Consider the following 11,468-nt stretch of genomic DNA (forward strand, 5'->3'; position numbering starts at 1 on the left):
GCATCAAGGGCTCAATTTAGGAACGGTATGTATGTATATGATTGATTTATGATTTGTTTATATTATTTAATGATATTAAGTTTAAATGTTCCTGATTGTATAGTAATGCTCTATAACCCTAATTCGGCAACAAATACAAGTTAGGAGTGTAACACCCCTCACCCGTATTCAACGCCGGAATAGGGTTACGGAGCACTACCGGGCTTATAACACATTTTAAACATACATTTCACATACAATTAATCAAATAATATACATTTCATTCACAACCAATCATTTTGTCCCTAATACGAGCCTACGGGGCCCTAAACATGCATTGGGAGTGGTTCAGGACTAAACCGATAACTTTGGAAACTTTTTGAATACTTAGAAAATTTTCTCAAAACAAGGGGACACATGACCGTGCGGCTCGACCGTGTGTCTCACACGGCCAACAGACACGCCCATGTCACAGGCCGTGTAGACATTCGAAATGGGAGCACATGGCCATGTCCCAGCTCGTGTCCAATCCCGTATAACTCTCTGACTTAGGTCAAATGGCCAAAACACATGCCCGTGTGGCTAGCCCATGTGCCTTAAAAATGGCCATACATGCCCGTGTGCTAGGTCATGTGCTAGGCCGTGCCAAACCTGTAGGGTATACTGACTTATGCTACATGGCCAAGTCATACGCCCATGTGTGAGGCCATGTGGAGCATACTAACTTGGTTTCTATTTCAATAACAGGGGATACACGGCCATGTAATCTGACCGTGCGTCGGACACAACTAAGATACATGTCTGTGTCTCTGCCCGTGTGGACAAAAATAGGTTATTTACCAAGCCAATTTGCCACCCGAACTTATGCACACCTATACCAAACTCAAATGGCACAAACATAGCATATAATAGGTATTCAATTATCCTTAATCAAACATCATTCATACCATTACAATACCAACATATACAAGACATACAATATCCCAATATGCCATCCACTTCATATCAAATTTCACTTACTCAAACATAAAAAATGACCACACTCAAATATGCATTGTTTAGCCTAATTTCACAAGCATACCAATATCTACAACTCAATCATTTGGCACTCATAATACCTATTATGATCAAGCATCACACAACCATCATCCAACACATTTCACAATAAAACATAAACATATATATACATGATTCAAACATACCAAAATAACCTGAAATAAGCCATCACTCATTGCTATATATACAAACCAAAATATAAACATTTACAAGCCAATTCAAAGGGCCAAAATCATTATCAACTCATAACCAAAGTGATCATAATCCGATACATGCCATATAACCAAAACATAAGCTTAAAAGCATCAAATTCATAGTTGGATAGTGTGACAAAATCTCCAATGATCCCTGAATCCGAGCTAGCTTTGGAATCACTATAAAACACGGTAAAATAAACAACGTAAGCTATACAACTTAGTAAGCTCATATGAAATAAACTCAATTTAATCATAAATATACATTTCAACTAATTGATTATAGCAACGTATAAATCATTTAACTAACACATCTTTCAAATATTCAATCATAATCTTATATATGCACTTCACAAGTTCTTCAATTTAAAGCTTATACGGTTCATGTACATACCTGTACCATCTCGTATCAGTCATACTCAACCATATCTTTCATTTACCTATTGAACCATTTGGAATACTATCAGATACATGGGAAACTCACACCCGAAGTGCCACATGTATATAGCCGAAGCTATCTCAATCTCATATCACATATACTGCTGACACTAGAGCTATCAACGGGCCTGCTTACACAAGCTGTCAGTCGAGATGTAGCTACACTGTGCTACTCACACAAGTTGTCAAGTAACCACAACACATGCCGGTATCCTCAGCCACAGGTAGGACGTACAGGACCAGTACCCGAATCACATATTCACAATAATCCCGTAATGATATGTCAATAGCATCCAAATCTATTCCTAAGGTTCAACCGAGATTTCTAATGCTGAATCGTCGTTGAATCATTTTCGAACATGCCTGAAGACTCGTATTCACAGTTTATGCAATATCAAAGCATTTAAAACATAATTATAACAATGCTTATTACATATGAACTTACCTCGGATGTAAAAACGACTAAATTGGTCGATTAGTCGAGAACTTTATTTTCCCTAGATCTAGATTCGAGTTTCGCTTTTCTTGATCTATATGTAATAAAAATTAACTTATTTAATCATCTCTCTAATCAATTTAGTCCAAAATTCACTTTAAGGCATTTTTACACAATTGCCCTTAATGTTTCACATCTTTTACAATTTAGTCCTTATTTCATAAAAACACAAATTAATGCAATTCAACCACAACCCATGCTAGAAAAATTTCAATTAAGTCCCTATCAGCCCATATTTTTCATTTATTTCACATTCTAACCATAAAGTTTTCACATTTCACAATTTAATCCCTAATTTGCATTTTTACTAAAAATCACTTAACAAAACTTGTATAACTATCATCAAACATTCATAATCTATCATTAAACATCAAAATACTCATGTATTCATCAATAGAAACCTCTAAAAGCTTTAACAATTATGCAAAATAGTCCCTGGGCTAGCTAGACCTAGTTGCAACGATCTCAAAGACATAGAAATCATTAAAAACGGGCCTATTTGAGCAAATATGCTTTGGCCAAATTTAAAGCTTCTCCCATGGCTATTTAGGTTGTGTTTTTCAGTTTTAAAATATGAATGAAACACAAATATTAATTTGTTTGCTTTAATTTACCTTTAATAATCAATTTACACATTTAACCTTAAAAATACTTATCATTTACACCAAAAACCAAACTACTATCATCCACTATCTTAAAAATGGTCTAATTACCACCCAAGGTCCTCTGCTTTGAAGTTATATAGCTATTTGACACCTTTAGCTATTAGAACTCTAGTTTTACACTTTACATAATTTAGTCCATTTTATCAAATTAAGCACTCAAATGATAAAATTTCTTAACGAAAATTTCACACAATCATATTTTCATGTCGTAGACATTAAAATAATAAATAAAATAAATATTTTGACTTCAGATTTGTGGTCCTAAACCACTGTTCTGATTTGACTAAAAACGGACTGTTACAAGGGGTGTTACAATTGCAATAATATATATTTGAAATGTAGCAAGTGCATTACATAAACCAAATGGAATGTGTCTAAATGTGGACGTACCGTACAAGCATGTGAATGTTGTTTTGTGTTGATCTTCTAGTGCTATTGTGATCTAATTGTACTCTGAGTACCCATCTAGAAAAAGTAATAGTCCCGCCCTATAACACCCCTCACCCGTATTCAAAGTCGAAATAGGGTTGTGGAGCATTATCTAACTTAGAATACATATAAACATACTTTTCTCTGACATTCATTCATTTCATACAATCATCATTCAAATAAAATCTATTTATCCCTTATACGAGCCTACGAGGCCTTAAACATGCTTTGGGAGTGGATCGAGACTAAATCAATAGCTTATGAAAATTTTTAGAAACTTAGAAAAATTTCAGTCATACAAGGGTCACATGCCCGTGTGAATAAGCCATGTGCCTCACACGGCTTTAGACACGCCCGTGTCTCCGGTCATGTGGAAACAGGGCATACATACTAACTTGTATCACAAGGCTGAGGACATGTCCGTGTGCCAAGCTGTGTGAAAATTGGAAGGTATACTGACTTATGCAACACGTCCATGTCACATGCCCGTGTGCCAATTAAGGGGTATACTGACTTGTACCACACGGCCAGTCACACGCTCGTGTGTGAGACCATGTAGAGCATACTGACTTTAATTCAATTTCAACACCAGGGGAAACACGGCCGCGCAACATGACCATGTGTCACACACGGCTAAGACACACGTCCGTGTCTCTACCCATGTGGACAAAAATAGGCCATTTAATTTCAATTTCAACACCTGGGGAAACAAGGCCACGCAACATGACCATGTGTCACACACGGCTAAGACACACGTCCGTGTCTCTACCCATGTGGACAAAAATAGGCCATTTACCAAGCCATTTTGCCACCCATTTTGCACATACCTATACAAGATCAATTGGTACCATTTTAAGACACAAATATGCAGCCAAAAGTCACTAACCAGTTCACAATCATAATATATCCATTTCAACCAATTCAATACTCAATTCAATGCCATTTACCAATTCAAATACCTATTAATTCAACTTGCCTTACTATACATAATTCACATATATATATTTCATTTAGTTAAACCATTCCAAACATACATTATCAAGCACCAATTCACAAGCATATAACTTCCCAAATTACCAACTTCAATCATACAATATAAGTCAATTACCCAACTCAAAATAGAACCATTTGCACATATATAAACATCATCAAGTTCATTATTTTATGCCAACTCAAATGGCTAAATACATGTCCATCAAAAATACCAAAAAGACACAAGCCTATACATGCCATATACCATATTTACACAACTCAAAAGTACCAAATAGATGTCTGATAGTGCGATGAAGTCTCTAACGATCCACAGATTTGAGCTAGCTTAGTAAAATTATAAAACATCAAAAATTAAACAAAGTAAGCTATAAAGCTTAGTAAGTTCATATGTAAATATGAAATAATCACAACATTCATTAACATTTCAAAATAGATAACACAATTAACATTTAAAGCATCAATCAATGAGCTAACATAAAGTTTAACCATATCATAACTCATAAATCCTCAACTTATTCTATCTCGTTACATGTATAGTTTTCAGTACACACTTGTATCGATACATATCTAGTTATCACCAACTCTCTTGCCAAATCACTTTGAGCTTACAAATGCTTACGAACAATACTTCAATTTTCCAATGCCATAGTCCAACTATGGTTTTACACATTCGTCGCCAAGGCCCTACCATGGTAACTATGGTTTTACAAATTTGTCGCCAAGGCCCTACCATGGTCTTACATTCGCATGCCATAACTCGATTATGGTTTTATTATCAAATTTGCCATAGCCCAGCTATGGTCTTATCCAGCATCTTGTTTACTTTAACTGTACATTAAATTTAATATCTCCACATTTATCTATTATAATAAATACTATCTCAATTCCATCCATCAAATAAATAGATACACATTTAAGTTCAATTATACGAACTTACCTCGTATACGAAAATAACGGAACGGACCGACTATTCAATTACTTTGCTTTTTCCCCAATCTAATTCTGAATTCCTCTTTTCTTGATCTATAAGTAATCAAAATCAACTTATTTAATCAACTATTTAATCACTTTAGTCCAAAACACACATTAGGGCTATTTTACACATTTACCCCTAAACTTTCACATTTTTTTACAATTTAGTCCTTATTTCACAAAATCACAAATTAATGAAATTCACAATAGACCCATGCTAGTCGAATTACCATAATGCCCCTGGAAGTCCATATTTTTCATTTATTGACACATTTAACCACTAACTTTACACTTTTCTCAATTTAATCCCTATTTTGCATCTTTACTAAAAATCTCTTAACAAAACTTGTATAATTCATAAAAAATATTCATATTTCATCATCAAACATCAAAGAACACATATATACATCAGTGGCAACTCTCACAAATCCTAACAGTTTTGAAATCGAAGGTACAGGCTAGATAGATTAAGCTACAACGAACTCAAAAACATAAAAATCACTAAAAACCGAGTAAAAAATCACTTACAATTGAAGCATGCATAGCCGAACCTTCAAAGTTCATCAATGGATTATTTTCTTTCTTATTTTTGGTTGGGAGAAAGATGAATGAACAAAATTTGTCTTTTTTTTAATTACTTAACCTTTATTTAGCAAATTACTTTATTAGCCTTATATAAAACTATTTAAAACACCTTAATATATGTCCATATATGTCCAATCATGCTTTTAATAGTCTAATTACAATAAGGACCTCCATTTTTAATTTCCATAGCTATTAGACTCCTTTATCTATTTGAACTCAAGTTTTACACTTTATGCGATTTAGTCCATTTTATCAAATTGACCTATCAAACGATAAAATTTCTTAATGAAAATTTCACACCAACATAATATCATACTGTAAACATTAAAATAATAAAATAATTATTTTGACCTTAAATTTTTGGTCTCAAAACCACTGTCCCAATCTGACTAAAAATGGGCTGTTACACACCCCGCGAGTCTATCCTGCATTTGATCCAAGAACGGTAAAGGAAAGTGATCTTTCCTAGTCATCTTGTTCAAATTTCAGTAATCTATCCAAATTCTCCATCTCGTAACCGTTCTGGTCGCTATCAACTTGTTATTTTCTTTATTTATGACTATAATGCCTTTTTTCTTTGGCACTCACTGGACCAGACTTACCCATGAACTATCTGAGATGGGGTAAATTATACCTACACCTAACCACTTGATTTCTTTATTTACCATGTCCTTCACAATAGGGTTTAGTCTCCATTGTCCATTAAGCATCCCTTTCTTGCCAAATTCTAAGATGATCTTATGCATGCACGCGGATAGACTAATACCATGAATATCAACTATGGTCCATTTGATAGTTTTCTTTAGTTGTTTCAACACTAAAATAAGTTTCTCTTTCTATTCTTTATTTAGCTGAGCTAAAATAATCATAGGAAAAGTAGAGGTTTCATCTAAATAAACATATTTTAAATGTGAAGGAAGTAAACTAAGCTCTAATTTCGGTGGATCTTCGATTGACATTTTTGGTTGAACAAAATCTCTGCTTTCTAATTCCAAAGTTTTAAAACGGGACTGCAGATTAAACCCTTTTTGGTTAGCTTCTAGCAAAGCTAAATATTCCTCACTCTCTTCATCACTTGGAGGTTCTGACATTAAAATTTGTTCCAATGGGTCCTTAACAGAATTGGGTTCCCATTCTACAGCTAAATCTTCTGTAACAGCCCAATTTAGGCCCTAACTGAAATGGTGGTTTTGGGACCACGAATTTGAGTCAAAAAAATATTTTAAAAATATTTTCTATGTTTATTTTGTGTGACTTTATGTCTCTGAAATTTTTGTGATTTAATTTTGTCGTTTGAGTGTCCGATTAAATAATAGGACTTAATCGCGTAAAATGAAAATTAGGTGGTTATTTCTAAAAGAGGCTGAATTGCACTTGGCTTTTTAAATGGAAGCCTTTATGTTGCAATTAACCCAATATTAAGTAAAGTGGATGGTAATGGGTGTGTTATATATGATTTTATAATTTTATAACTAAGGTTATAATAGTAAAATAAGTAATAATAAGTATATAATAAAACATATAATAAGAAACCACGTTCATATTATTATTTCCATGACCGAAACATTAAAACAAAAGAAAAGAGAAAACCTAGGGTTCGGCTCTTTCAAGCTTGATTCAAGATCAAGAACCAAAGAAATTAGATTTGGATCGGGGGAAAACGAAAGTTGTCGACTAGCTGCCCTGTTCCATTTTGTATTATCCGAGGTAAGTTTATAAGAAAATAGACGTGTTTAATTATAGTTTAATATTAAATATGTATGCTGGAACAAAATGTACACTATGGCAGAATATGAATAAGCTTAGTTACTACATTCCAAGTTCGTTTCGAATGAGTTACGACGTCCGAAAGCCCCGTATGAACCTTAGAAATAGTTAGGATACATATGTCATGAAATAGGATCCCGATATATGTGTGCGAGTAAGACCATGACATCGATATGTGATTTCGATATATGTGTACGAGTAAGACCCTGTCTGTGATAGTGGCATCGATATGTGATTACATGTAAGACCACATCTGGGATGTTGGCATTGTAGGATACATGTGTGATTATCCGAGTGTCCTACCTAATTTCGAATGGTTCATCAGGCATCGATAAATGGGGAACAAAAATGTAAAATTAGCTAAGTGATCAGGTATGTATTACTTTAGTATTTATTTGCAACAAGGTAAGTGAGTGCTATGATATTAGTTACAAGAATTTGTGACATGAATGAAAAGTATATGTGTAAATATGTCATGTGTATTCGGCCTTATGGGTAAGAACTATGATCCTTGTTGGTGTGATTTTATTTTCGCATATATATATTTAATGATCTTGCATATTCGGTTACTTAGTTAATGTATGTACATAAATTTATCTTGATTTAAAAGCTTATTTATACAAAGGTATGTATATTAGGTTTTATATTGATAATTTGGCTTCGAAAATTGAATAATGATTTGATGACTTAATCTTGTGAACATTCGACCAAGGTAATGGATATATGTGTTCAAGTATATTATTACTGAAGTTGAAAGTTAATAATAAGCTTGATATTGATATTGTAATTTGGTTGGTTAAAATAAGTTGATTATGTTATTGGTTTGTTCATTTTCTTATGACTTACTAGGCTTAAATAGCTTATCGTGTGTATATTTGTCTTTGTTTTATAGATTTTGGATTCGAGTTACAAGCTTGGGGATCGTCAGCGAAGTCTATCACACTATCCACAGCTTCGGTATTTTAATATTCAAACTCAAATTATGGCATGTATAGTCTAGAGTGTGCTTTTGTAAGCTAGATTTTCGGTTATGTGTAATCTAAGCTATGCGAAAATGGCTAAGTTATTATATTAGAATTTGGTTATGTTAGTTAAGGTTTATATTAATTTTGGTTACTAAGTTGCGTGCCATGAAGGTATAATATATGTAGTAAGCACTATATGTTTGGGAATGGCTTGCTGATTATGTTTGAACTTGGTATGGTAAGTTCATAGTCAAAATACTTAATGAGCATGTTCATTGGTAATTGATAATGAAAGTTTTGGGATATGTATATGATTTCAAATAGAATATTTGGCTATGAAGGAATAATAGTACAATATGCATTTGGTATGTTAATTAGTTGAGATGGAAAAATATGTAATACATGTGTTTCATGAATATTTGGTTAATTATTTAGTAAGTTTTCAATGCTAAGTGTGATCGCTATTTTTTTAGGGTATACTGCTTATCATGTACATGTGCATTAATATTATATTCAGTCAAGGTATAATGTGCCAAATACACATATATAACTACTTATTAAATTATGTATTATGATTGTATGCTTAAATGTAGTTATTAAGAATTTGCTGTTAAAGTTAGACCATGAGTGACATTAAGTGATCAATAATTTAAGATATCCTAACATTAACTATTACTTTGTTATTGAATATGAAATTTTGGGCACATTAACTAGTATATTTAATCAGTGTATTTCTTGGTGGTGTGTGCATGAAGTGGTTCAAATTCACTAAGGCCAATTGTGTGTAATTTAATGACTAAAGTAGGTATGTATAGTTTTCTTTTAATAATTAATACTCTAAATGAACTATGGAAATATGTGAATAATATCGTGTGGTTGTTTCAATTTGTGGTAAAGTGTAAAGCATGCAAAATTCAAATTGATTATTACCGAAGTCGTATATGCAATGATTTAAGATGTGTTTTTTTTGGCTTATTTGATTATAAGAATGTATATGTAATTTTGGTGGCTATGTGTATAATTACATAGGTGGTAATGGAAGTATATTTAGCCATGTTGGTATTTGATAAAGTTGTGTAATTAAATGCATTATATGCTGTTAGTAATAAGTTGAAATTTGTTGTGATCTATATATGCTAGGTATAAATTGATGTATATACTGAAAGGTGAATTAATTATATTTTATTTATAAATGAGTTTGACTTGAATGATTATATATATGAATGCTTTGAAATTGTATTTTGCCCGGTAATGCCTCGTAACCCTAATTTGACGACGAATATGGGCTAGAGGTGTTACATTTTATTGGTATCAGAGCTAAAGTTTAGTCAGTTCTAGGACTAACGTAGCGCGTGTGAGTCTAGCTATACATGACATATTATATACTCTGATAGTGTGATGACTTCTGACATTTAAAATGTTTCTTTAGATAGTATATGGATCCCGACAGAGCTGTAGCTGATGATGTCGAGAGTGTAGCACCTGCTTCCGCGCAAGGGACAACGCCGGTTGATTCTCGACCAATTCTGAGTAATCAAGAAAGTGAGGCTATACAATCAAATGATGAATGACTGGTTTACTCAATATATTTGGACTAACTCGACTGCACAACAACTCCATCCCTAATTGATCTATTTTCGATGCCCGCAGTACCTCAAGTAAGTGATCCGTTGAGATTGTATAAGCCACCTGTTGATAAAATCAGAAACCACGGGGCTGAAGAGTTTAAAGCTACTAATGATGATGATGCTGAGCGGGATGAGTTCTGGCTTGATAATACTATGTTTGATGAGCTGTCCAGTACCCTAGATGAATGTTTGAAGTGTGCCATATCTTTGCTTTGAGACATAGCATAGTACCAGTGGAATACCTTAGTATCAGTGGTTCCGAGAGAGTGGGTGACCTGGGAATTCTTTCAGCCATAGTTTTGTAAGAAATATATCAGCCGGAGATTTATTGATCAGAAGCGAAAAGAATTTATGGAGTTGAAACAGGGTCGGATGGCTGTGACAGAGTACGAGCAAAGACTCAGTCAGTATGCTCGAGAGTGTGTTTCTACAGAAGCCATAATGTGTAAAAGATTCGAAGATGGGATGAATGAATATATTAAATTGTTAGTTGGCATACTTGAGATAAAGGAGTTTGTGGTACTTGTTGAGCGAACCTGCAAAGCTAAAGAGCTCAGAAAAAGAAGAGAAAAGCTGATTTTGAAGCCAGAGACTCACGTAAAAGATCATTCAGTAAGTCCGTTCAGTCAACACTGAAGAAGTTCTGAGATGATTTCAGTCATTCTAGAGCCACTTCGGGTTAAACCAGATAGGATCAGAATAGACCACCTGTAAGCTCGAGAGCTACCTTAGTAGCTAGTGTAGGGAATGTCAGATCAAATCAATCCGAGTGTAAATACTATGGTAAACGTCATCCCGGTAGTTGCAGATTGCATGATTTGGCCCATTTTGTGAATGTGGATCAACAGATCATTACATTCGAGATTGCCCAAGGTTAGTTGAAGAAAATCTAATACAGAACACCAGATCGAGTAATATTGCGACTCTAGGTAGACCATCTAGAAATGCGGGTATTGTGAGTGGCAGTTAGAGGGAGAATAAAGATACAACAGTCAGATCTGAAGCTCGTGCACCTACCAGAGCCTATGCTATTAGAGCACGAGAGGAGGCTTCATTCCCAGATGTTATTACTGGTACATTCACTCTTTATGATACTAATGTAATTGTATTGATTGATCTTGGTTCTACTCATTCTCATGTGTGTGAGACATTAGTATTCAGCAAGACTCTGCCTATTGAGTCTACTGAGTTTGTGATTAGAGTGTCAAACCCCTTAGGCCACTATGTTATGGTTGACAAAGTGTGTAAGAATTGTCCCTTGATGGTTTGAGATTTGGGTTTTCCAGCTGATTTAATGTTGC

The sequence above is a fragment of the Gossypium hirsutum genome, chromosome A10 (assembly GCF_007990345.1).
Source record: "Gossypium hirsutum isolate 1008001.06 chromosome A10, Gossypium_hirsutum_v2.1, whole genome shotgun sequence".
NCBI lineage: Eukaryota > Viridiplantae > Streptophyta > Magnoliopsida > Malvales > Malvaceae > Gossypium > Gossypium hirsutum.